The sequence below is a fragment of the Oryctolagus cuniculus genome, chromosome 5, assembly GCF_964237555.1.
Source record: "Oryctolagus cuniculus chromosome 5, mOryCun1.1, whole genome shotgun sequence".
NCBI lineage: Eukaryota > Metazoa > Chordata > Mammalia > Lagomorpha > Leporidae > Oryctolagus > Oryctolagus cuniculus.
Genome location: NC_091436.1, coordinates 134,090,399 through 134,117,463, shown reverse-complemented (window position 1 = coordinate 134,117,463; position 27,065 = coordinate 134,090,399). Strand labels below are relative to the sequence as shown.

The 27,065-nt window shown below is 51.6% G+C and overlaps 1 protein-coding gene across 3 annotated transcripts in view; it reads left to right on the top strand.

Annotated features, from left to right (window-relative positions):
* Nucleotides 1–10,231: 10,231 nt before the first annotated feature.
* Nucleotides 10,232–27,065, top strand: part of PPARD (peroxisome proliferator activated receptor delta) — an 85,675-nt gene continuing 68,841 nt past the window's right edge. The window contains exons 1-3 of one of the 3 annotated variants that reach the window (XM_070073266.1): nucleotides 10,241–10,380; nucleotides 13,992–14,075; nucleotides 17,582–17,682. The gene's annotated coding sequence lies outside the window, so the exon portion shown is untranslated. Of the gene's footprint in view, nucleotides 10,381–13,991; nucleotides 14,076–17,581; nucleotides 17,683–27,065 lie in introns of all 3 variants that reach the window. The other 2 variants (XM_070073265.1, XM_070073267.1) reach the window with 2 other exon arrangements.

Sequence of the window (27,065 nt, the reverse complement as noted above, 5' to 3'; positions counted from 1 at the left end):
AGTGCGAAGCCAGGAGCCAGGAGCCTGCTTTGGGTCTCTCCCGTGGGTGCAGGAACCCAAGGACTTGTGCCATAGCCGAGAGCTGGATTGGAAGTGGAGCAGCCGGAACTTGAACCGGCACCCATGTGGGATGCCAGCACTGCAGGGGCCGGCTTTACCCACTATGCCACAGTGCCAGCCCCTATCCTAGAGTCTTGATCATCAGGTTCTCACTCCCATATCTGGCAGATGAGGCCCATGGCGATCGTGCCTAGGAGGCCCTCACGTGCCTCTGCCTTGTAGATCCACTGGCAGCTCCCTCTTCGTTCCTCCTCCTGCTCCCATGCTGCCTGTCCTTCCCATCTTCATGTAACATCATCCATAACTAAACACTTGCATTCCTTGAGGGCAGGGAGGTATCTTCTTTTTTTGTTTGTTTATTTATGTATTTGAAAGTCAGAGTTACACAGAGAGAGAGAGGGAGAGGTAGAGAAAGAGAGTGAGAGAGAGAGAGAGAGGTCTTCCATCCGTTGGTTTACTCCCCAGTTGTCTGAAGCTGGGCTGATCTGAAGCCAGGAGCCAGGAGCTTCTTCTGGGTCTTCTACGTGAATGCAGGGGCCCAAGCACTTGGGCCATCTTCCACTGCTTTCCCAGGCCATAGCAGAGAGCTGGATTGGAAGTGGAGCAGCCGGGACACAAACCTGCACCCATATGGGATGCCAGCACTGCAGGCAGCGGCTTTACCCACTACACCACAGCACCGGCCCCAGGGATATATCTTCAACTCTGCCCCCAATGTCCAGCACAGTGCTTTGTTCTCGAAATATTTGTTCAATGAAAATGTGAATGAATGAGTTCCGATGTGAATGGCGAAGTGTCACATAGCTAAAAAGTGATGGAATATTTAACATTCAAACTCAGGCCCATTCATTCAACAAATGTTTATTAAGCTCTTCCCACATGCCAGTAATTGAGCTGGGTGCTGGGTATAAGGCAAAGAACCAAACCAGATGGAGTCCTGCCCTCCTGGAGCTTAGGTGCCACCTGACACCAAAGTTCACATCCTGGGGCTGGCACTGTGGTGTAGTAGGCTAAGCCTCCACCTTCAGTGCCTGCATCCCATGTGAGTGTCTGTTCTAGTCCCAGGTGCTCCTCTTCTGATCCAGCTGTCTGCTATGGCCTGGGAAAACAGTAGAAAATGGACCAAATGCTTGAATCCTGCAACTGCTTGGGAGACCAGGAAGAAGCTCCTGGCTCCTGGCTTTGGATCGGCACAGCTCCGGCCATTGCAGCCAACTGGGGAGTGAACCAGTGGATAGAAGACCTCTCTCTCTCTCTCTCTCTCTCTCTCTCTCTCTGCCTCTCCTCTCTCTGTGTAACTCTGACTTTCAAATAAAAAAAAAAATCTCTTAAAAAAATAGAAAAATCGGCCGGCACCACGGCTCAATAGGCTAATCCTCTGCCTGTGGCGCCAGCACCCCGGGTTCTAGTCCCGGTTGGGGCACCAGATTCTGTCCCGGTTGCTCCCGGTTGCTGTGGCTGGGAGTGCAGTGGAGGAAGGCCCAAGCCCTTGGGCCCTGCGTCCACATGGGAGACCAGGAGAAGCACCTGGCTTCTGGCTTCGGATCAGTGCGGTGCGCCGGCCGCAGAGACCATTGGGGGGTGAACCAACGGAAAAGGAAGACCTTTCTCTCTGTCTCTCTGTCTCTCACTGTCCACTCTGCCTGTCAAAAAAAAAAAAAAATACAAAAATCCATTTAAAAAAACCAGCACTCTGATATGGGATGCTATGACTTTCAGGCATACAAATATGCGAGAAAAGATTAGATTGAGAGGAAAGTGGAGTGGAGATATGAGTACCAGGAAGGAAACAAACGATATAAAATCTGTGATGGCTAAAGAAGCTTATTCATGAGCTTTTATTTTTTCTAAGCCTTCTCTAAAAAGAAATTTATTAGAGAGACAGAGAGCTCCTGCCTTCAGGTTCACCCCCCAAATGCTCACAGTGCCTGGGGCTGAGCTGGTGCTGAATGCAATGCGATCCAGGTCCTCCACACGGGTGGCAGGGACCCGATTACTCGAGCCATCACTGCTGCCTTCTAGGGTCTCCATTAGCATGAAGCTGGAGTCAGACTCTGCAGCCAAGAATCAAAACCAGGTACCCTGTTATGTGAGGTGGACATGTTAACTTCTGGGCTAAACTTCTGCTCCCCTATTCGTGTATCTTTAAAATGGATGATGCTGGCGCAGGTATTGTGGCCAGTGTGTCAATCTGCCACTTGGGACACCTGCATCCCATATCAGAGGGCCTGTTGGGTCCTGGCTACACTCTTCTTTTGATCTAGCATCCTGTTAATGCATCCTAGGAGGTAGCAGCCAATGATTCAAGTACTCGGGACCCTGTTACCCACGTGGGAGGTCCAGGTGTAGTTCCTGGCTCCTGGTTTTGTCCTGGCCCAACCCTGGCTATTGCGGCCATTTGGGGAGTGAACCAGCCAATGGAAGATTCTCTCTCTCTCTCTCTCTCTCTCTCTCTCTCTCTCTCTCTCTCTCTCCCCCCCTCCCTCCCTCCCCCTCTTGCTCTGCCTTTCAAGTAGATGAAAATAAACATTTAAAACAAACACAAAAAGGATGGTGCTGAGTGTCAAATCACTACATTTGAGACTCACATAGGTTTAGTTTTAAATGTCAGTTGTCGCTCCCCCTCTTCACGGAGGAACGACACAGGACCCTGCGCTGTTCTTTTGTCTGCTCGGCCCTTCCCGGGTTTGCTGCTGGTTCTTCCCGGGTTGGCTGCCGGCCCTCCCACCTCCGTGGAAGGGCGGCTCCCCCTGCCACTTTCCCCACTTCCGCAGGCGAGCGGCATACCGCCGGCCGGCTCTCTCGGGGGCTGCTCAGATGTTATCCAGATGTTCCCCTTAGATGTTCCTGGTGCATGTTGTCTCTCTCCTCCTTTATAGTCCTCTTCCACCAATCCCAACTCTGCTACCCACACGCCGAGCACGCTGCTCTCCTCCAATCAGGAGCAAGATCAGCTCCTGCAGCTCAGTCAATCAAATTGGCGAGAGGCAGCTGTGTAGAAGTTGTTTCCTCCTCTCCCAGGGCCATATTGTGGGAGAGCAGATGCATAGAATAAGTCTTAATTCCAGTAACTTAGTCTAGTCCGAGTTGCTCCCCACAGTCAGTGTTTATAAATCTCTCTGAAATTGTATCAATTCCCTAGAACCATTATATTTAAACTCATGGTGAAAATAATAGATGGCACTTTGAAGTGTGCAAGGGGTTGCATCGCTCTTATATATTCTTCAGGAATGGGGGCACTTTTTTTGCAGGCCACTGCTATGAGAACCCATGTACAGAAAGGTCCAGCGAGACCTAGGGAAGTTTAGACCCAAAGTGGCAAGCCAACCCCTGTTCCTGAGTTTCCTGGGGTCCACTCCAGGCCTTTGAATGTTCCATGGTGGGACACAGACAGTCAGTTTTGGGGATATTATTAAGGGTTACAAGATATTCTCTTTCTCTCTCTCTCTCTTAAAGGATTTATTTATTTATTTAAAAGTCAGAGTTACAGAGAGGCAGAGGCAGAGAGAAAGAGATTTTCAATCCACTGGTTCACTCCCTAGTTGGCTGCAATAGCCGGAGCTGGGCCGATCTGAAGCCAGGAGCTTCTTCCAGGTCTCCCATGGGCCATCTTCCACTGCTTTCCCAGGCCAAAGCAGAGAGCTGGATCATAAGTGGAGCAGCTGGGACTCAAAATGGTGCCCATATGGATGTCGGCACCGCAGGTGGCAGCTTTATCTGCTACGTCATAGTGCCAGCCCCAAGATATTCCCTTTTCTTTCTTTTTGTTTTTTTTAAAGGATTTATTTATTTTACTGTATGAAAGGCAGAGTTACTGAGACAGCCAGAGAGACAGGCAGAGAGAGAGAATCTTCTATCTGTTTATTCCTTTTTATTATTATTATTATTTATTTTTTTTTGACAGGCAGAGTGGACAGTGAGAGAGACAGAGAGAGAAAGGTCTTCCAATGGCCGCTGCGGCCGGCACACTGCGGCCGGTGCCCCGTGCTGATCCGAAGCCAGGAGCCAGGTGCTTCTCCTGGTCTCCCATGCGGGTGCAGGACCCAAGCACTTGGGCCATCCTCCACTGCACTCCCGGGCCATAGCAGAGAGCTGGCCTGGAAGAGGGGCAACCGGGACAGAATCTGGTGCCCCGACCAAGACTAGAACCTGGTGTGCCGGCGCCGCAAGGCAGAGGATTAGCCTGTTGAGCTGCGGCGCCGGCCAGTTTATTCTTTCAGTAGCTGCAATGTCCAGGGCTGCACTAAGCTGAAGTCAGGAGCCTGGAACTCCACTGGAACTCCATCTGGGTCTCCCAAATGAGTGACAGGAGCCCAAATACTTGGGCCATACTCCGTTGCTTTCCCAGGTGCATTAGCAGGGAGCTGGATCAGAAGTGGAGCAGCCAGGATTCAAACCAGCACTTACATGGAATGCCAGAGTTGCAGGCGGTGGCTTAACGCTAGCTCTGAAGAAGGTATTTTCTAATATTTTTTTTTCCAGGGTTAGAAAACAACTCCTCTGCCCTCTCCAACAAGCTGGACAAAGGAAAGTTGTGTCCTGCCTCCGAAGCCCCCAGCGATACTGTAAACTCATTGGAAGCACAGCCTTTGAGGTCCCAGGCCCATCAATCTCTTTCTCTTACTCTGCGGCTTGTATGCGAGCAGGGGAGGGGAAGTGGGGCTGAAAGTTGTGTCACAAACCATTGGCAGGAGTCTGTGTAGGTCCAGGAAGTGCCTGCCCAAAGGGGCCTCTCTGGTCCCCAGTGAGAGGGGGACGAAGGGGCCACACCAAGTGGCTGATTTTAGGAGACTACGGAGGCCCCCACCTACTGGCCAGCGGCTGAAATGGCCGCCTCTGGGTGTGGATGCGGCAGTTTCCAGGGCCACCGCGTGGGTGGGGGTGGGAGGGGTCTGCTCTTACACCTGCTGCCTGGCGGCCCTGGGAATGAGGCGGAGCCGTTCCCCCCAGCGCTCGCTCCGCAGCTTCCAACGCATCTGCTCCGCGGAGCCTCAGTCCCCAGGCTGTGCCCTCGCTGCAGGAGAGGCTGGAAGCAAACGCCTGATGCTTTCAGTTGCAGAGGACTCTGCAGAGGGATATTCTCCAAACGCAGGAAAGGGCTTCAGAAGCTGGGCGGCCAAACACAGGGAATTCAGAGGGTGGCTGCTTTCGGGGTCAGAAGACAGTCACAGTCACCTTGCTGAGCAGTAGGGATGCTACCGGTAGATGCAAGCAGTACGGGGGAGGAAGGCCAAACATCACAAGGGCTCTTGGGGCTGGCGCTGTGGCATAGTGGGTAAAGCTACCCCCTGCGGTGCCAGCATCCCATACGGGCGCTGGTTCGAGTCCAGGCTGCTCCACTTCCAATCCAGCTCTCTGTTATAGCCTGAGAAAGCAGTAGAAGATGGCCCAAGTCCTTGGGCCCCTGCACCTGCTTGGGAGACCCGGAAGAAGCTCCTGGCTCCTGGATTCGGATCAGCTCAGCTCTGACTGTTGCGGCCCTTTGGGGAGTGAACCAGTGGGTGGAAGGCCTCTCTCTCTCTCTCTCTCTCTCTCTCTGCCTCTCCTTCTCTCTCTGTGTAACTCCTACTTTCAAATAAATAAATAAATCTTTTTAAAAGGGGGTGGGCTCTTGTGTGGAAAGCAACGTGACTCAGTTTACCTCTGAGGTGCAGAACTAAGGTTACTGGGTAGCAGCAACCGGGGATATAATTTTTTTGCTCAATCTGAAGGAAACTTTCTTTCTGTGGACCTAAAAAACACACCATGTTTCCACTGTGAGGAAAAAACATAGAAAGACAATAATTCACAGACCCACGATTTAAGACAATTCCTGGTAACATTTTATTGGGTTTTCTCCAGTTTTTCCCTTGCTAACTTTTAGTTTTCCAGGCAGTGTGATTTTACTCTATTCATACCATCATACTCTTTTTTTTTTTTTTTTTTTTTTTTGACAGGCAGAGTTAGTGAGAGAGAGAGACAGAGAGAAAGGTCTTCCTTTTTCCGTTGGTTCACCCTCCAAATGGCCACTACGGCTGGTGCGCTGTGGCCGATGCTGTGCCGATCTGAAGCCAGGAGCCAGGTGCTTCTCCTGGTCTCCCATGTGGGTGCAGGGTCCAAGCACTTGGGCCATCCTCCACTGCCTTCCTGGACCACAGCAGAGAGCTGGCCTGGAAGAGGGGCAACCGGGACAGAATCCGGCGCCCCGACCGGGACTAGAACCCGGGGTGCCGGCACCGCAGGTGGAGGATTAGCCTAGTGAGCCATGGCGCCGGCTATCATACTGTCTTTTCCACTTCATATCATATCATTTTCCTTCTTTGTTGCCAACTGATTTTTGTATTATTTTCAATGACTGCATAATATTCCACCAGAAGGCTACAGAATAATTTACCTAGACACTTGTCTGTTGTTGGAAATTAAGCTTTCTCCAGATTTGGTTGTTGTTTTAAATAATTTGTAAGGGACATTTCTGTGTATAAAGACTTTCATGTATTTAAGCTTATTTCCTCAAGACAGACTACCCAAAGTGGAATTATGAGATCTAAACATTTAAACAAATGAAGGTACTTAGAAAGTTCATGGAAACAGGCTGGCATTGGGGTATAGTAGGTAAAGCATCAGTCTGTCATGCTGACATCCCATACGGCCACCAGTTCAAGTCCCAGCTGCTCCACTTTTTTTTTTTTTTTTTTTTTTTTTGCCAGGCAGAGTTAGACAGTGAGAGAGAGAGAGAGAGTTATAGACAGTGAGAGAGAAACAGACAGAAAGGGCTTCCTTCCATTGGTTCACCCCTCAAATGGCCGCTACAGACAGCATGCTGTGCCGACCCGAAGCCAGGAGCTGGGTGCTTCCTCCTGGTCTCCCATGCAGGTGCAGGGACCCAAGCACTTGGGCCATTCTCCACTGCCTTCCTGGGCCACAGCAGAGAGCTGGACTGGAAGAGGAGCAACCAGGACTAGTACCCGGTGCCCCAACCAGGACTAGCATCCGGGGTGCCGGCGCTGCAGGCGGAGGATTAGCCAAGTGAGCCACGGCGCCAGCCCTGTTGCTGCACTTCTGATCCAGCTCCCAGGAAAAGCAGCAGAAAATGACTCAAGCGCTTGGGCCCCCGCACCCATGTGGGGGACCCAGATGAAGCTCCTGGCTCCTGTTTTCAGCCTGGCCCAGCCTTGGCTGATGCAGCCATCTAGAGAGTAAACCAGCAGATGGAAGATCTCTCTCTCTCTCTTTCTCCTTCTCTCTTTGTAACTCTGCCATTCAAATAAGTAAATAAATCTTTTAAAAATCAATAATAAAAATATAAAGAGGCTAAGTTTGTTTTGGTGCAAAAAAATTTGAAGTACATGCATATGAAGGGTCTTCAAGAATATTATGTGGAGCCATGCACTGGGGCACTGCAGGTTAAGCTCCCACTTGGGACACCACATCCCCTACCGGAGTGCCAGTTTGAGTCCCAGCTACTTTACTTCCAGTCCAAGAACTTGGCCATCTTCTGTTGCTTTTCCCAGGCACATTATCGTGAACTGGATCAGAAGTTCAGCAGCTGGGACTTGAACTAACACCCATATGGGATGCCGGCATGGCAGGTATCGGCTTTACCTGCTATGCAACAATGACGGTTTAAAAAGATTTATTCATTTATCTTTTATTGAAAGACAGAGTTACATAGAGGAAAGAGAGAGAGGGAGGGAGGAGAGAGACAGACAGAGAGACAGAGAGAGAAAGTCTTCTAGCCTATGGTTCACTCCCCAAATGGCCGCAACAGCCAGGGTTGGGCCAGGTCGAAGCCAGGAGCCAGGAGCTTTCTGGGTCTCCCACTTGGGTACAGGAGCCCAAGCACTTGGTCCACCTTCTGCTTCTTTTTCTGGGCCATTAGCAGGAAGCTGGGTTGGAAGTGCAGCAGCTGGGACACAAACTGGCACCCATATATGGGATGCCGGCATTGTTGTTGGCAGCCTCATGCATTATGCCAAAATGCCAGCCCCAGGAACTGTCTTCATTGGAGGAAATCAGTCTCCTTGGGGTACAAAATGACAGATCTTCAGAGCCCGGATGTTGGCAGGAACCCAAGCAATGAGCGATATAGTTAAGATGTCTCATCCCGCCTGGAAAACCAGAGAGCTTGTGCTTCCTCCCGAGAAGACTGAAGAGAAGAGAGAAGGGAGGGGCATGCAGGGAAAAGAAGAGAGTTGGTAATCTGGGAGAAGGCCAGGCCCAAAGGGGTGGAGGGCCAGTTAGAAAATTTCGGGGGGGGGGTGCAGCACTGTGGTGCAGTGGGTTAACACCTGGCCTGAAGTGCCAGCATCCCATATGGGTGCCAGTTTGAGACCCGGCTGCTCTACTTCTGATCCAGCTCTCTGCTATGGCTTGGGAAAGCAGTAGAAGATGGCCCAAATGTTTGGACTCCTACACCTGCATGGGAGGCCTGGAAGAAGCTCCTGGCTCCTGGCTTTGGATTGGCGCAGCTGGCCATTGTAGCAAACTGGGGAGTGAACCAGCAGATGGAAGACCTCTCTCTCTCTCTCTCTGCCTCTCCTTCTCTGTGTAACTCTGCCTTTCAAATAAATAAATAAATCTTTTAAAAAAGAAGTTTGCAGAAATCTTAGGAGAGGCTCTGTCTATCACGGTTCATTTTTATTGCGACCTGAAAAGGGCAGGAAGGTTAGCATCTACATTGCAAAGGTAACCCACATTCCTTCCAAAAAGTAGGGGGAAGAAAGAGGTGGACCAGGTACATGCATGTACGTGTTTGTGTGTGTGTATGTGTGTGTATGCACAATCCGGCTAGCTGACTGGCCAAAGGAATGGGGAGGAGGGCGTTATCCATTGATCAGTCACCTGAGAGTCGGGTTTTGTTCATCTCCGGGTGACAAAGCCAGACGGCCTTCCAGCGGCCTGGTGCCTTCTCATGGTAGACTTTAAGGTACAGGGTGTGTATTTGGGTTAAGAAGTGAGAACAGAGTTTTCAACAACAGTGGAGAGGATGTCCCCCATTTAGGAGGACAAGTGTATGGGGGAGGGGCAGTGCACAGGGAGGCATTGTGGTGTGGAGGGTAAGGCTACAGCCTGCAGCACCAGCATCCCATATGGGCAGCGGTTCGAGTCCTGGCTCCACTTCTTCTTCTTCTTTTTTTTTTTTTTTTTAATTTGACAGGTAGAGCTAGACAGTGTGAGAGAGAGAGAGAGAGACAGAGAGAAAGGTCTTCCTTCTGTTGGTTCACCCCCCAAGTGGTTGCTACAGCTGGCACACTGTGCCAATCTGAAGCCAGGTGCTTCTTCCTGGTCTCCCATGCAGGTGCAGGGCCCAAGCACTTGGGCCATCCTCCACTGCACTCCAGGGCCACAGCAGAGAGCTGGACTGGAAGAGGAGCAACTGGGACAGAATCCGGTGCCCCAAACGGACTAGAACCCGGGGTGCCGGCACCGCAGGCAGAGGATTAACCTAGTGAGCCACGGCACCGGCCCTGCTGCTCCACTTCTGATCCAGCTCCCTGCTAATGTCTGGGAAAGCAGTGGAGAGATGACCCAGGTGCTTGGGCCCCTGCACTCCAGAAGACCTGGATGAAGCTCCTGGCTTTGGTTGCCACCATCTAGGGAATGAACCAGCAGATGGAATCTCTCTCTCTTTCTCTCTCTCTCCTCTATCTGTAACACTGCCTTGCAAAAAATAAATGTTAAAAAAAAAAAAGAAAAAAAGCACTTGGGAAATAGGTGCGAAGCCCAGGACCCTAAGTCTGCAGCTTCAGAAGTCTTTCAAAGGAAGCAAGCTCTTACTTTGAAAATTAGAGGCAATATGGTCTCTTGCAGTGGACGGAGCGCTGGGTTGTGTTTGGAGACCGGCTTCTGGCCTCCGCATTACTTCTTACTGCAAGTCACGCACCTTTTCTGGGCCTGCTTCTTCATTGGAAGGATGAGGAATTTGCACTAGATGACCTCTAATTCCCCTTCCAGCCCTTTATGATACTTGCTGGACTTGTTTTACTTGCCCTGGCACAACCAGATTCCTCGCAAGCTCCTTCCTCAGCTGCTGCGCCCTCATCCCACGCCAGAGGGCGCTGTAGGCGGGCTCCCGGCAGCGTGCGGTGGGCGGAGCGGCGCAATCAGGGGACTCTCCTACGGGTTCCTTGATTGGCCGCGGCCGGACGGACGGGGGGCGTGCACGGGGAGGGCCGAGCTGGGCGGTGACGTCGCCCTGGCAGGGGCGGGGCCAGGCTACGGAGCGTGTGACGCCGCGGTCGCCGCGGTGCTGGGGATTAATGGGAAAAGTTTTGGCAGGAGCCGGAGGATTCTGCGGAGCCTGCGGAACGGCTGCACTGTCGCGGGAGGCGGCCAGGACGGGTCAGTCCGGCTCGGGGGAGCGGGCAGGCCAGCCGTGGATGGGGGTGGCGGGTCCAGGCTGAGGCGGCCAGCCGGGCTGGGGCGCAAGGCCTGGCGGGGATCGGAGTCCGGGAGCGGTTGGGGTCCGTGGACAGCACCGCTGCGTCTTTCCCAGCGCTCCGGCCCTGGCGGGCCCGCGGTCGTCCGTGACCCCGCTGGTGTCCCGCCCCGCTGCCCTTGCACTCCCGCCCTTGGACACCACCGCCCCGCATAGCTGTTTGAGCCCGAATCTCGGCCTCTTTCCACCCGACTCTGCCCCGATTTGGGCCTCGTGGCCCCGGCTCCGGCCTGGGGTCCTCTCCTGTCCCCCTCGCTTGCCTGTGACCTCCTCCTTCAGCCCTTTCGGATGTTCCCAGATCTATTGCGTTCTCTTCCTAGTACCCCCGGGGATCGCCCTCGTTATCCTTGTCCCCTGCCTTCGCGCTCTCATCCTCTCCTTCTCTCTCAGTCTTTGCCGACTTTCCCACCCCTGTCCCCCGGAGTGTCCTGGTGCCTGGCCCTCCCAGCCTTCTGGACAACCCGTCTCCTCTTCTCAGGGTGTTTACCGGGCTGTTCCAGCCGCGTACCTGCAATTCCTTTCTACCCTAGCTCACTTCCCCCGGCTCCTTCCAGGAGCTCTGCTTTTGCCCTCCCCCCCACCCCCAGTCGTACCCACTGTGTTCTTGTGGCCCACCCCCCCTTCCCTTCCTGGTTCTTTGCCTCCGCTTCAGGGAGAAGTCACCTGGCTTCCCCTTGACCTGCCGGCAGATGGAGGAGAGCAGGGGTGTTCAGCTCCTGCATGAATTAGGGGCTGCCTGTCGGAGGCAGACTCCAGCTCAGGCTGTGTGGGAGCATTTACTGGGCTGTTACAGCAGGGATGCTGTCCAATTTGTAGGTCATTTTTCTAATCACAGCTTCAGGCTTCCCCTTTATGGGTCTGTTGACTTCCAGGAACCCTTGGGGAGAGACTGAGCTGAGCTGGTTGTGCGCCAGGGGTAGCCGGAGGGCCTCATCCAACTCTCTTCCCCTTCCAGGAAACGCGATTCTGGGTCTTTCTACTCTGCCTATGTGGAATGCATGTAAGCCATGAGACCCCAGCCCGTCTCTGCCCTCGCTCCCATCCTCCACCCTACGGCCCCTCCCCAAGAGCTGACTCTCCAGAGGCTGTGCCCCAGAGAATTCCTCTGGTCCTCAACCTTTTCCCTCTGGCTCCAGGACATCTTTTTCCTACTTGGGTGTTGAAATAGATAGCTGAGAACACCGCGGCTGGCGGGCATCTGCCCCTTTCATCATTGGTGGCTTGGACCAGCTGCTGGTTCTGTCTCATCCATCTTTGACGTGCTGAGTGTGCCTCTGTGTGGGTGGCTGAACAGGGTCTCTGAGCATGTCTTCTCCCTCCTTTGTCTTTGTCGAAAACTAACTTCCTGTAGACCCGAGAGGGAGAGTGACACAGAAGTTGTTCCCTTTGCCTGGGCATAGGGTGGGTTATCAGGTTGATGTCTACCTGGATAGCTTGTGGGGTTGCATAAGTCAGACCTCATCAGTAACTTGAGTTGTCTGCTTCTTGTCACACAGACCACCTCCTCTGGGGCCAGCGAGCCCACCACCTGCATGGGATTCTTCCCAGGCGGAACATTCTTTTCAGATGCTTTCGATTTGAGCTTCTTTATTTAGCGCTGGTCCCCTGGAGAAATCATCGGGGAATAACGTATCTGTACTCCTGCCCACTCTGATCTTGGAGGATTCTGAAAGCGTGACCCACCGTCACGTGCAGAGATGGAGGCCCGTTGTTCCACCTGGCTCTGGGTTTCTAGGTCTCCTCTTTTGAGGATTGTGCTCTCTGTCTTTGAGCCAGAATTGGACACAGAATTGGCAACCTTCAGGAGCTGTGGTAGAGAGCCAACTGAACCAGCTCAACCAGAGTCAGGCTCTGTAATCCTCTTGTGCACTGACCCTCTGCAGTGAAAGCGTGGCCTGTTGTTGGGCTGGCCCCTCTCCACGGCCCTTCATTGGGGAGATTTGGGCAGAATGGACCAGAAAGTGACCCTTGCTCCTATGGAATACCTCCCTTCAGAGTTTTAATGTGTTTTTGTTGTTGTTGTTGTTTTTTAATTTGAGGTCAAGTTTGGCAGCAGTTTAATCCAGTCTCTGGTTCCTGAGGACTTTACCTGACTCTGGGCAGTTTGCTACTCCTTTGTCTTTGCTTACCCATTAGTACTGCTGTCTTCTGAGGCAGCCGTGAGAGGGCTTGGGAACAGGTCAGGCCAAGTCCTCATGGAGCGGCTGGGGCACCCGCAGCCCTGCTGAATGGCTTCTTGCAGTTCATCCCCTGTGCTGTCTCCTGAGTGGGTAGGCAAGGTGATCCATGACCTGGTTTCCCATCGATTGGTGTCTGCAGGCCTGGGTCAGCCGCTCGCTCTGTTGCTAACCTGTGGGCAGATGGGCCCTGACAGTACTCTGCATACAGTGCGGCCTGTCAGCTGCATAATAAACTGACCGACCCTTTGGTTGGCTGCTTGCTTCTGTAAGCCTCAACCCACTCAGGACGAGTGGCCCCTACTCAGCCCTCCTGCGCCACCTAGCCTCTCTGAGCCCCCTTCTCGAAGGGTATGGGGAGAGAACACCCAATGTTGGCTGGCCTGGGAGGCCTCTGCTGTGGACAGAACACAGCTGTCCTACCTGTTGGGCAAGCTGTCCTCAGGGCCTGTGCACCCTGGCATGTCCTGGGACAGCGTGGCTCTTCCCGGGAGGAATTGGAACAGGCTTCTGCTGTGGCGTGGCACTGAGGCCCACCTCCCTGGATGCTCCCTGCAGGCTGGGAAGCCAGATTGCACGCTCTCCTCCGGTGCCCTTGTAGGGCCTGGAGATGCCAGGAGCCAGCCCCTCTGCCCAGCACTGGCCATGCCGGAAGCAGTCTCTTCTACCCTGCCTAGTTCCTTCTAGACTTTGTTCTGTCAGGCCCTTGCTTGTATCATGTCAGAAGCCTGGTGCACAGTGCCCTGTCTGTGCCATGTTGTCCCGGATTGCCCAAAGGCTGCTTCTTGGAGGTGGTTTGATGTCCCTGAGCATTTTTCCTCTGCCTTTGGAGCCAGGGGGAGCGAGGTGCCAGAGGAAGGTGGGAAGAGTGTGGACCCTTGCCTCAGCTTTCAGACATGTGTGGCTTCTTCGCTGGCAGATGGTTCCTCACCTTCGTAACTCAGCCGACTGGTGACAGGGGTGTGACTCCCTTCTTGTCTACACAGGGCTTTGCTCAGGGCACCAGGCACGACTCAGGGCTTCTGCATTTATGAGCTGCCACCCATGGCGGAGCGTTGGGCACTAGCTCCCTCTGGCTCCACCCTGGTAAAATCAGGAAAACCAGTGTCTACCTGCCTGGAAGAGAGCAGACTACTTCCAGGATTGGGGAGTATTTGCTGATTCAGGCTCAGAATAGCAACATTTCAAGATGAGTATGTGAGGGACAGCCGAGGAACCAGGTTGCCTTGGGAGCAAGCACCCTTGGAGTCCTGGTGTTTAATTATAACGGATGAGAGCTGCTTGTGGGACCCTTGTGGTACTCAGCTAAAGAGGCCGGGTTTCTTTCTCTTCTGCAGTGTTGCGTGGTGTTTTGGGCATGCGTGTAGTATTCACACAGTGGCTTCTGCTCACCAACAGATGAAGACAGATGCGCCAAGGAGGTAATCCTGTTTCCTTGCCTCGGGGGCCTCTGACAGCTCAGGCACTGGGTCCACATTTGACAATGAAATTATTTCACTAGTGCCATGTCCCAGACCCCAGGTGCCTGTCACAGCAAATGGTACCTATCACACACGACGGGCAGTTACTAATTTGATAGTTCTTGAATGTCTATGGCTTATACAACATATTTTTAGGAGCATGAAGATTTTCACTTTTGCACTCATAAAATCAAACTCTGCAAAGGCAGGGACTTACTTTGCTTCCTGTTGTGTCTAAGACAGTGCCGGGCGCAGAGGAGATACTGAATAAATGTTGAGCAAATAAGTGAACAAATGTTCTTCCCTGCCCATAGGAATGCCTAATAGGACGCTGGGCCACAGAGATAACGTCACGTAATTCTCTTTCATTTGTGGTGCAAATATTTTTGGGCACCAACAAAGTGCCAGGCACTCGGGAAATGATGAGAGTGAAAAGCAGTCCCATAGAGCAGGCACAGCGTTACGGCGGGTTAAGCCACCACCTGCAATGCCAGCATCTCATGTGAGCACCGGTTGAGTCCTGGCCGCTCTACTTCCTATCCAGCTCCCTGCTAATGTGCCTGAGAAAGCAGTAGAAGATGGCCTAAGGGCTAGGTGGAGTTTTGGGCTCCTGGCTTAGGCCTGGCCCAGCCCTGGCCATTAAATGCCATTTGGGGAGTGAACCAATAGATAGCTCTCCCTCTCTAGCTCTGTAAATACTTTTTTCTTAAAGGAAACCAGTCCCTGCCTCCTGGATCCGTGGTGTGCTAGCGTAGATGAGAGCTGGGTGTAGAACACAGAGTGTTTCTTCCACCTCTGCTGGGTGGTGGGTCCTCAGCGGGCTGTGGACAACGCCCTATGTTTCCCGTTGCCGTGTCTCTGTTCTCAGGATGCGTGGCAAGGTTTATAATATCTCTGAAGGGAGCTCCAGGGTATTCAGTGCTCATTGTTCCATCTGTTTGGGAGGCTGGTTTATGGTGAGTCCCCGCTGGGGGCCAAGGGAAACGTGGGCCTTCTGTCTGGTTTGTTTTCATCTCTGAGGTTCAGTGGTTCCAGTAGCTTTTGTGAGCTGCACTTCCCTTCCTCTGCCTTTAACACCCTGCAGGTTTTCCTGTTGCCGAACAGGGTGGTGAGCCCCCGAGTCTGTTAGTTTGTGAGTCGGTGGGGGTCAGGCTGTTTGAGGGTCTTGTGGGAAGGTTACTGGCAGAGACCCCCTCCTGTTCTTAAACCTTAAAGCTTCGGGAGGCTTCTGAGGTTCCCCAAGAAGGGATGAGGTGGAAGTCCCCTCCCACCCCCGTGCAGGGCAGAGCTACTGAGCTGAACTGATTTGCTTTGTCATTTGCTTCTGCAGAAGTCAGCCACAGTGGCAGCAACTGTGCACGTCCGGGGGTCAGTTGTCCAGTTCATCCCGGGGCTGTGCGTGCTCAGGTCCAGCTGGTTTTGTTTTTTTTTTAGTTTCCTCTGGTGGAGGCTTTATCATGTTTTTCAGTGTTAATCTCTAAAAGCTGTGATTAGGACAGGCATCTGGCCTAGCTGTTAATAACACTGCTTCCCACATTGGAGTGCCTGACTGTGACCCTTGGCTCCGGCTCCTGGCTCCAGCTTCCCACTAATGCAGACCCTGGGAGGTGGCAGTGATGACTCAAGTAGTTGGGCCCCTGCCACCCGTGTGAGAGGCTGGATTGAAGCTGTCGGCTTCAGCCTGGCCCAACCCTGGCTATAGTGTGGATTTGGGGAGTGAACCAGAGGATGAGAACACTTTATCTCTCTGCTTTTCAAATAAAATAAATTTTTTAAAAAACGGTGTTGCCAACTTAGACTTTGTCCCCAAGGCACTGCTGTGGGTCAGGTGCTGTTTCAGGTGTTACAGACACAGTCCTTGGCTGCTTTGTCCCTCTAAGGATGGGGTATCTAGTTGGGGGGAAGATGTATACACAAAATATTCTTTAAATGTTAGAGAGCTGTTATGATGCTATATAGGATATATGTTTAGAGCAAGTTGTCACTGAGGGCTGGCTTCATCCCTGAAGCGAATGAAAAGGGAAGATGATTTATTTTGAAGTCAACTTGAGAATATTATAAAAATTCTATGTAGAATATTGTGAAAGTTTAAATGATTTTCAAACTTTTTGATCTCAAGTCTGCTTTACATTCTTAAGTGTCATTGAGGATCCTAAGAGGTTGTGTTTACCAATTTAGAAAGAAAATATGAATTTAATAAACCTGTCACATGTTATTATAAATGACATTTATAATGAAAAATAACTTTAAAAACAAAAAACTATTGGAGGAATAACACCATTTTAGGTTTGTATTTAACTCTTTATATCTGGATAATAAAAAACAGCTGAATTGTTATGTTTCCTTCTGTATTTAATCTCTTGTGTTATGTTGTTTGAAGGATGTGAAAAAAATCTTGACTCACACAGGTATGTGGTTGAGAAAGGGAGAAGTAGTTTAACAGCCATTGCAGATTATTATGTCTTTTTTTTTAAAGATTTATTTACTGTGGCTAGTGTCATGGGTTAGTGGGTTAAGCCACCCCCCACAATGCTGGCATCCCATATGGGCACTGGTTTAAGACCCGGCTGCTCTACTTCCAGTCCAGCTTCCTGATAATGTGTCTGGGAAAGCAGTAGGGGATGTCCTAAGTGCTTCGGCACCTGTACCCACTGGGAGACCCAGAAGAAGCTCCTGGCTCCTGGCTTTCTATAGGCCCAGTTCCAAGCATTGTGGCCATTTGGGAAGTGAACCAATGAAAAAGAAAAATCTTTAAAAAAGATTTCTTTATACTTATTTGAAAGGCAGAGTTACAGAGAGAGAAGATGAGACAAAGAGAGAGCAGTCCTCTATCTGCTGGTTCATTCCCAAAAAGGCCACAATGGCCAGAGCTGGGCCAGGCCAAAGACAGGAATCAGAAACTCCATCGGCATCTCTCATATGGTTGCAGGGACCCAAGGACTTGGGTCATCCTCCGCTGCTTTCCCAGGCCATAGCAGAGAGCTGGATCAGAAGTGGAGCAGCCGGGACTCGAACCAGCACCCTTATGGGATGTCGGCATCGCATATGGGATGCTAGCACTGCAGGCGGCGGCTTTACCCACTACGCCATAGCACCAGCACCCCCCATAGAACATTGTTAAGTGAAATTGCTACTGTATGTTATCTTTCATGGTTTTGTGGATTGACTGTGCTCAGCTAGATGGTTCTCTCTTGGTTCTTTCATGTTGCTGTGGTCAAGTGGGAGCTAGGGCAGCTGGGCTGGGCATCCGCATGGGCTCACTCATGTGGCTGGCACTTGATACTGGCTCTTGACTAAAGTTATTACACGTGGCCTGCCCATGTGTCTTGGGCTTCTCACAGTAGGACAGCTAGGTTCTGAGCAGAAGCATCCTGACAATGAGTGTATGAGAAATCCAGGCAGAGATGGCAAGGTCGCTCATGACCCAGCCTTAGAAGTCACCTCATACTCTATTCTCTTGGTCACAGGACTGTCAGAGCAAGAGGAGGACTGTACAAAGGAGTGAACACCAAGAGGAATGAATTCATGGGGAGGGAAGGAGGCTTGTCTGGAGCATCTCTTATGCTAGGTAACTTGCCCGTAGATGGCTACTTCTAGGAGGAAAGTGTGTCTTCTCACAGTCTCCCTGGAAACCACTGTTAGGAAATTCCTGATAGGTTGATAGAGGACATGGAAAGTGCACTCTTCTAGGGGGAGCCATCAGTGGTTTTGGAACAAGAAAAGAAGGTGTTACTATTTGCAAAAAGGTGATTGAGTGCAGAGAATTGATGGTGGTGACTGATGGCAGCAGAGAGAAGGGGTAGGAAACTGGTGTAAGGAAGCTCTGCCTCACGTTAGATCCGAGTTCTCTCGCTGCAGTTACATGCATTGATTTTGACCTGTCAGTTACTCTGATTGAATACCCTCTAACTCCAACCCCATTTAGTGCTGTTGATACACAGGAGAGATTAATTAAAGGATTTGCAAAAGGTAAAGTCAACTAAATTTAGGTTTTTATTTATTTATTTATTTAGAAAGATTTATTTATTTGAAAGGTAGAGTTACAACAAGAGGGAGAAAGAGGTCGTGTGGCTGGGGCTGAGCCAGGCTTAAACCAGGAGCCTTGTACTTGGGCCATCCTCTGCTGCTTTCCCACATGCATTAGCAGGGAGCGGAGTTGGAAGTGGAGCAGCTGGGATATGAACCAGTGCCCATATGGGATGCTGGCATTGCAAGTGGTGTCTTAACCTGGTATGCTGCAACACTGGCCCCTAAATTTAGTTTTTATTGTCAAGGCGCATAAAAAATTAAGTATAATTTGTTCAGAAATGACGAGCAGGAAAGATAAAGTTTATGTAACAGTACTGACCATGTTTCACATGGAGGAGGACGTGTTAGAGGTTGGTGGGGCTAGGGCCCCAGGGCAACAAGAAGGGAGGCAAGGCTGGCAAACAGCAAAGAGAATTTGAAGGGGGACGGGGTTGGAGAAGCTGAGAGAAGGGTCTGTGCACGGCTCCTTCTGCACTTCGTGGGGGCCCTGGCTTCTGGGTTTCAGCCCCTCCTGCCCCTGCCTTCTCTCTGTAGCTCTTTGCTGTCTGTGGAGAGACCTGAGAGGAGTCGGCAGAGGGAAGACCTGGGTGTGACTCTCAGCTCTTGTGTTCACTGGCTGTTGAGATGTGGGTTTGTGACTTAATGTCCGAGCCTTCATTTCTTCTCTGTAATGAACCTCAGTGAATGCCGTCTCGTCCCCTCTGTGTGGAGCTGGTGAGCTCAGGGGGCCGGCCTCTGTTCAGCAGCTCCTGGCACTCCGGGCAGTGGCCTGCTTCTCCTTACCAGCCCGGTCTTCACTGCCTAGCTCGTACCCAGCCTTGGAGTCACGTCAGCAGTGCTCCTGAGACCGCTGCTGAGTTCTCCCCAGTTCACCGGGACACAGGTTTGAGAGTTACCTCAAAAGAACAGGAGGTGGAAGGGAGGCTCCCAGGTATTCCAGGAGAACCAGCTCGGGCTTCCGCTGCTTTCCGTAGCATGGTTCTAATAGGTGTCCAGAGATGGAGTCCCACTGCTTTCATTTGTGATCTGCTCTAACCCTTTGATCCTTATCACTGCTTTTGGCACTTCCTCATCGAAGAGTTGTGACCTCAGAGTTACTTGGCTGCTGCCCCACCGAAAGTACAAAGCCACTTGCTCTCCCAACTGGCAGAATTCATTGAACAGGCCGCCTCACAGACCCGCAGAACCCAGAGCTCTGCACACCATCCCCTTTTCCAAACAAGCCAGTAAAATGGGCTTGCCCTCAGTTTCCCTTAATTGTCTAAACCATAACTGCCGCACGTTGCATTTCCTCTAGTACAGTCTCCTGGCCCAGCGCCACAGGTGTCCTGGGCAAGGTTGCTGTCTGTGTGTGGGTTTCTTGTGTATTATGAGATATTTAGCAACATCCTGGCTTCTGCCTACGTGATGCCAGTAACGGTGAGACCCAGGAATGTCTGCACGCATTGCCGGAGGCCGCCAAGGCCCCAGACCCCACTTCTGTCCTTTCCCCACTGTGGATGGCTGATCTGGTGCCTGGAGTCCAGCATTACTGGGCGGTTATGGTGCTGTGATCACAGCAGCCTGCCTCTCCCAGTCTGATGGGTTCTGGATCCCTCTGCCCCAGGCAGTGCTGGCGAGAGGAAGTTTATCTGCTTTCCTGATCCAGAGCTTGTTCACCAGGCTCCCTCACTTTATGAGGCTCCCTCACTTGTAGATTCAGGACGGTGCAGAGCTCCAGCTGTGCGCCCCTCACCCCTCAGCACACATCTGGAATGTTCCTCTCCAGCATTTCCGGGGTTCCGGCTGGAAAAGAGAAAACTACCCTTCTTTCCAAGGAAGCCCTTCAAGGCCCAGAGTGTTTAGTTCCGTCAAGTGAATTCTTGACCACCTATTTAAATGGCAAGCAGTTTCAGCAAAAGACCCAGGCCTGGGCATGCTACTGAGACTCTGGGTGTGACACTTACTTCACATAAGGCAGGGATCTGAGTGGTATTTCTTCCAAACTCTTGGAGTTTGCTTCTTTGGTGGTGACCCAAACAGTAACCAGAGCCTCTGGAACCTAAGAATGTTACGTTATGTGACAAAGTGAGCTCTGAACATATGATTAAGTTAAGAGTCTTTCGGGGGGTTATCCTGGCTTATCTGGGTGGACCCTAAATGTAGTTACACAAGTGTCCTTCCTGGGGGGAGGACAGAGTGAGACTTGGCAAAGAAGGAGGCAGCACGGCTGCCCTACTGGCTTTGAAAACAGGGCAGAGGCCAAGAAATGCAAGGGGTGCCCCTCTAGAAGCTCCTGGAGCCCCTGGAGGAAGTGTGGCCCTGCCTGTGTGCTGACTGTAGCAACTTAAAGCTGATTTCAAATCTCTCATCTCTAGAGCTGTTAAGAGGGGAAGCATGTTTTGCTTTAAGCAACTAAGTTTGGGATGATTTGTTATAATGTAACCACAAACTATACAGGGCTTATCTGCCACCAGATTTATTTATTTATCTGAAAGGCAGAGTTACAGAGAGACAGAGCGATCTTCCATCTGCTGGTTCACTCCCCTAAAAGGCCACAGCAGCCAGAGCTGGGCCAGGCCGAGCCAGGAGCCAGGAACTCCATCACGGTCTCCCACAGGGGAGCACTTGGGCCGTCCTTCGCTGCTTTCCTAGGCGCATTATCAGGGAGCTGGATTGGAAAGTGGAGCAGCCAGGGCTTGAACTGGCACTCATATGGGATACATGTGGCAGGTTAACCCACTGTGCTACAATACCAGCTCCCTTTTAAAAATTTTTCAATGTCTATTTATTTATTTGAATTGCAGAGTGAAAGAGAGGGAGCAACATAGAGAAATCTTCCATCTGCAGGTTTTATTCCCCGTTGGCTACAGTAACTGAGTCTCTGCCAGGCTGAAGCCACGAGGCAGGATCTCTGCTGGTTTTCCTGTGTGATGTCAGGGACCCAAGTACTTGGGCCAGTGTCCGCTGCCTTTCCAGGCACATTAGCAGAAAGCTGGGTTGGAAGTGGAACAGCTGGGATTTGAACTGGCTCTCCTGTGTGGGCCACTGGCGTTACATGTGGCGGCTTAACCCGCTGAGCCACAGCACTGGCCCCTGATGCTTGTTCTTATTTTAAAGCAACCCTTTCATGGGACTTGGAGAATGTCTGCCCAGCCTCAGATGTTTTCTAGTATTTGAGACATTCTGCACATTGCGGGAACCCTTTGGGGAGGCCTTAGGAGCAAAAGAGAAGGGCTTGGTTGATATCTGATCCCTGCTTTTGGAATTCTCCCCACACCTTTAATCAGGTTAGTAATAAAGGATTTCTTTCAGGCCAGGATGAGTTACAGTCTGATTCTCATTCCATTTTCCCCTCTGCTCCTCTTCCTTCCATTCACTGAACAAATATTTATTGAGTGCTTCCTGTTTGCTGGGTACTATTCCTAGGCACTGGGGATGATGGAGTAAACCAAATAAAAATCTCCTCCCTAATGGTGGCTGGAGTGAGGGGAGGGGAGGGAGCCAGAGTGAAGTCAGCCACATGTCAGATGGTGATGAATGCTATGTAGAAAAATAAGGCAGGAACAGAGGGGTGCTGGCAGTTTTAAACAGATGGCCAGAGGAGGGCCTCACTGACGAGGTGGTATTTAAGCTGGGAGGAGGAGGTTGAGCACTGTGGGAAGAACCTCACAGGCAGAGGGAAAGCAAACAGGGATGCTCCTTGCCCTGTGATGGCGTTCTGTCCCGAGAGGCCCATTGCAAGTTGCAAGTGCATAGATTGAAAACCCACGTCGTTCCTCCTAACCTGCCGAGCCTCGCAGTTGCCACACGGCACACTGCAGTGTCAGAGGTTTCCCCATGGGGCTGCCGCCACCCAGCATTGCCACGCGCGAACACGTCCAAATCCAACACCCCAAGTCCTGTGTCTCCTCAGCGGGTGTTGCTCTCACACTCTCGTAAATCTCAAGTCCCAGGTCGAACCCTCGTAAGACTGGGAGCGCCGGCGCTAAGGCTCTGAGGTGGAGCCAGCCGGTGTGTGTGAGGAGGCGGCCGCTGGCTGGAGCAGGCGGGGGGAGCAGAGGAGGAGGTGAAGTGGGAGATGGGATGGGCCCTGAAGTCCTGTAAAACCTCTTACTGCACTTGGCCCTTTGCCATTCCCCCTGCCTACCCCTCCTCATGACCCTCTCGGTCTTTGTGCCTGTGTCTCTCATTTCTTCGCTGTGGACTCTGTCACGTCACAGCTAGGGAATACCAGCAGGGAAACCTCGTCAATCCCAGCTGTCAGAAGGGGGAAAATGAGCAGCTTCCTGTTTCTCAACTCTAAGAGCAGTTCCACCGGCAGTGTTGGTGCAGGGCTGACGCCGGGAAGCGCAGGTTGGCTGGCGTGCTGGTTTCTGGGGATCTTCACTTCCGTCACCCACCGCAGCCCCATGAGGAAGTCCAGGCCCTGAGCCACCTCCTTCTCCACCTCCCATCCCTCCCATCCCACCCAGTGCAGGGCCCACGGGTGCCCACCTGAAATGCTGTCCTAGCCCCTTGCCTATGGGACAGCACCAGGGTCTGCCTTCTTGCTGCCATTCCGCCAGGGTGGCCGGGGCCAGTGCTGCTGCACACGCTGGTTGTGGCCTGGGCCCTTGGCACTCACAGTCCCTTCCTGTGCCTGAGCACTGCAGGGCTCGGCCTCCTCAGCCTCAATAGGTGACCGCGTTCCCACTCACCCTTTCCCCCTCCTGTTCCCAGAGGTGCCAGAAAGCCTCTGTCAGTGCCCGGTGCCCAGTGCAGCCCCTCACCAAACCCTGGTCCTCTTAGTGTTGCCTGGGTTTCTAAGAATCACATCCCCAAGGTCAAGTAAGCCCAGGTTGAAAAGTCACTCTCAAGGGTGGGCGATTGGCCCGGTGGTTGACCCTGATTCAGGTGCCTGCCTTCCACATTGGAGGATCTGGCCTTACCTCCTGGCTCTGGCTGTGATTCCAGCTTCCTGCTAATGCAGACCCTGGGAGGCAGTGGGGATGGCCAAAACGACTGGGTGAGATACACGGATTCCATTCCATTCTCACCTCCTGGCTTTGACCTCAGCCTAGCTCTGGCTGATGCATGCATTTGGGGAGTGAACTAACTGTCTCTCTGACTCTCAAATAAATAATAATAAAAAAAAAAACATTTATTTATCTGAAAGATTTACAGAGAGAAAGAGATTTTCCATCCTCTGGTTCACTTCCCAGATGGCCATAATGACCAGAACTGGGACAGACTGGAGCCAGGAGCTTCTTCCAGGTCTCCCATGTGGGTGGCAGGGGCCCAAACACTTGGGTTGTGCGCTGCTGCTTTTCCCAGACCATTAACAGGGAGCTGGATAGGAAGTAGAGCATCTGGAACACAAACCAGCACCCATATGGGATGCAGGCATTGCAGGTGCCAGATTTACCCATTACTCCACAATGCTGGCCCCTCCTCAAATAAATAAATTTTTAAAAATTATGGGGCCGGCTCCGTGGCTCAGTAGGTTAATCCTCTGCCTGTGGAGCCGGCATCCCATATGGGCACCAGTTCTAGTCCTGGCTGCCCCTCTTCCAATCCAGCTCTGCTGTGGCCTGGGAAAGCAGTAGAAGATGGCCAAGTCCTTGGGCCCCTGCACCCACATGGGAGACCAGGAAGAATTACATGACTCCTGGGTTCGGATCGATGCAGCTCCAGCTATTGTGGCCATCTGAAGAGTGAACCAATGGAAAGAAGACCTTTCTCTCTGTCTCTCCCTCTCACTCTGTAACTCTACCTCTCAAATAAATAAATAAATATTTTTAAAAAATTAAAGGAAAGGGGTCAGTGCTGTGGTGTAGCGGGTGAGGCTGCCACCTGCAGCACCAGCATCCCATATGGGCAACGGTTTTAGTCCTGGCTGCTTCACTTCCAATCCAGGTCTCTGCTATGGTCTGGGAAAGCAGTATATAATGGCCCAAGTCCTTGGGCCTCTGAACCTGTGTGGGAGACCTGGAGGAAGCTCCTGGTTCCTGGCTTCAGATTGGCACAGCTCCAGCCATTGTGGCCATCTGGGGAGTGAACCAGCTTATGGAAGACCTCTCTTTCTCTTTCTCTCTCCCCCTCTCCCTCTGTGTCTCTGTCTCTGTGACTCTGCTTTCAAATAAAGAAATAAATCTTTTTAAAAAGTTAAATGAAGGAAAGGGTAGGTGTTTGGCATAACAGTTAAGATGCTGCTTAGGAGACTGGATCCCATGCCAGAGTGCCTGAGTTTGAGTCTCAGCTCTGCTCCTGATTCCAGCTTCCTGCTGATACACATACGGGGAGGCAGCAGGTGATGACTCAAGTCCCTGCCACCATGTGGGAGACTTGGATTGTGTTCCAGGCTCCCAGCTTTAGCTTGGCCTAGCCCTAGCTGTTGCACGCATTTGGGGAATAAACCAACAAATGAAAGGTTGCTCACTCTGTCTCTCTCTGTATCTGCACCTTTCACATAAAATAAGTTGAAATTTTTTAAAAAGTCAAGTCACTCTCTTTGACAACTGTGGTGCTCTGGCACCTTTCCTCAGTGCCAGTCTGTCAGTAGTCCATCGTATGCCCTGTGGTTCCTTGTGGAAGCACATAGTTAAACCCTCTGTGTCTGTGTCCCTAATGTTATAACACCTGCTTTAAATAGTAGGACCAAAACTGGCTGTCTTGTCCTTGAAAAGTTAGAAATCATTGTTAATAAACAAATTGGCTAATGATCATTTCTTTTTTTATTTTTATTTTATTTTATTTTTTTTGACAGGCAGAGTGGACAGTGAGAGAGAGAGAGAGAGACAGAGAGAAAGATCTTCCTTTTGCCATTGGTTCACCCTCCAATGGCCGCTGCGGCCAGCGCATCGCGCTGATCCGAAGGCAGGAGCCAGGTGCTTCTCCTGGTTTCCCATGGGGTGCAGGGCCCAAGCACCTGGGCCATCCTCCACTGCACTCCCTGGCCACAGCAGAGAGCTGGCCTGGAAGAGGGGCAACCGGGACAGAATCCGGCGCCCCGACCAGGACTAGAACCCGGGGGTGCCGGTGCCGCAGGCAGAGGATTAGCCTAGTGAGGCACAGCACCAGCTGCTAATAATCATTTCTATCTCCCAAGTGAAAATCACTCTCAATCCACCATATTTATTTCTGTAGCAGTGTGTTTCCCTGTGATTTTTTTTTCCTTTTGACATCTATCTTGCCACTATAGTGTATTTACAGCGCATCGCTTAGAGTTTGATTTTCATCTCCCTGTCTTCTGGACCATTCCCTTGCCCAGGCTGTTTGCAGCCAACCCTGTGGTAGCCTTGTCTTCTGCCTCACTAACAGGACCAGGACCAGCTTTTTTCTTTTTTCTTTCTTTTTAAGTCTTTCATGATTTTATTTGATAAGGCAGTTACAGAGAGAGAGAAAGAGATATTTTCTACCCTCTAGTTTACCACTCAGTAATGACTGGTGCTAGGCAAGGCTAAAGTCAGGAGCCAAGAATTCCATCCATGTCTCCCATGTAGGTGCAGGGGCCCAAGGACTTGGGCCATCTTCCACTGCCTTCCCAGGTACATCAGCAGGGAGCTGGATCAGAAGCAGAGCAGCCAGGACTAGACCTGGCACTCATGGCATGCCGATGTTGTGGGTGGTAGCTTAACCCACTGTGCCACAACATTGGCCCTGGACCATCTGGTTTCTTTTTGGTTGGTTTTTGTTTTTCTGATTAAGTTATTTACTTGAAAGGCAGAGTTACAGAGTGAAGGAGGAATGGAGAGAAAGAGAATTTTCCATCTGCTAGTTCATTCCCCAAATGACTGCAATAGCCAGGGCTGGGCCAGGCTGAAGCCAGGAGCCAGGAGCTTCTTCCAGGTCACCCATGTAGGTGGCAAGGGACCAAGCACTTTGGCCATGCTCTGATGCTTTCCAGGTGCATTAGAAGGGAATCAGATTGGAAGTGATATAGCTGGACTTGAACTGGTGCCCATTTGGGATGCTGGCACTGCAGGTGGTGGCTTAACCCACTGTGCCACAGTGCTGGCCCCAACCCTCTGGTTTTGATTCACTTTTGTACCCAACTTTGGGCATGCTGAATGTGATCTGGGAGCACCTTTCCAGAGCTGGTTCCCGTGCACCTGAAGCTCCTGCCTGGGTGCTACTTTCCTGTGGACTGTAGTCTGTCTTTTCCCCCACTTTCTTCTTCCTACAGAGACCTGCAGCACACAGTCACATCCTCTTTCCTGATAGGGTTCATTAGCCATGGTCGAAGACCATCTCCCTAGAAATTGGCCCTCAAAGTGCTCTGCAAAGAGATGCTCATCAAGCACTTCCCAGGTGAAAGGGCAACTAGATCTAGATGGCCTCCTTGCATAGAGTGGTTATCACAGAGTTGTCACGCGTTCTAGGCTTTGCTCTTGGCCTACATCTAACTCCCTTTCCGTTGCAGAGCTAGTAGATACCCAGCAACTGTCTGAGTCGAATGTGGCTCCCAGTGTTGAATGCACTGTGCTGATCTCTCCACATCCATCACTTTGTGTAACCCACGTTGCAATCCCAGGAGGTAGGGGAATTGTACTCCTCTTACAGACAAGAATACTGGGGTTCAGACTGGTTAGGAAAATTGCTTGAAGTTACACAGCTAGTAAGTGGCAGAGCTGGGTTTGAAATCGAGCAATTAAATCCATGTCTTTGATCCCTGTGGAGCTGGGCCTCCAAAGAAGGATGATTGGCTGCATCTAGTCGTTCCAGTTTGGAAAGCATCTGCTCAACTGGCCAGACTGGTCCTGGCTGCAGAGAACAGCGGAGTCTCTTGCTAGTCACTGGTCAGAAGCAGACTTCTGCCGGCCTCGAGGCCCCCTGCAGAGTCTCATTCCAGGTCAGTGCGCAAAGGAGGCCCTGAGAATGGTCATGCTCCCTGGCTCCTGGCTCTGCTCCAAGGCAGTGAGTAGCTCCCTGGAGCTAGAAGGAAATGACCCACCAGATGGT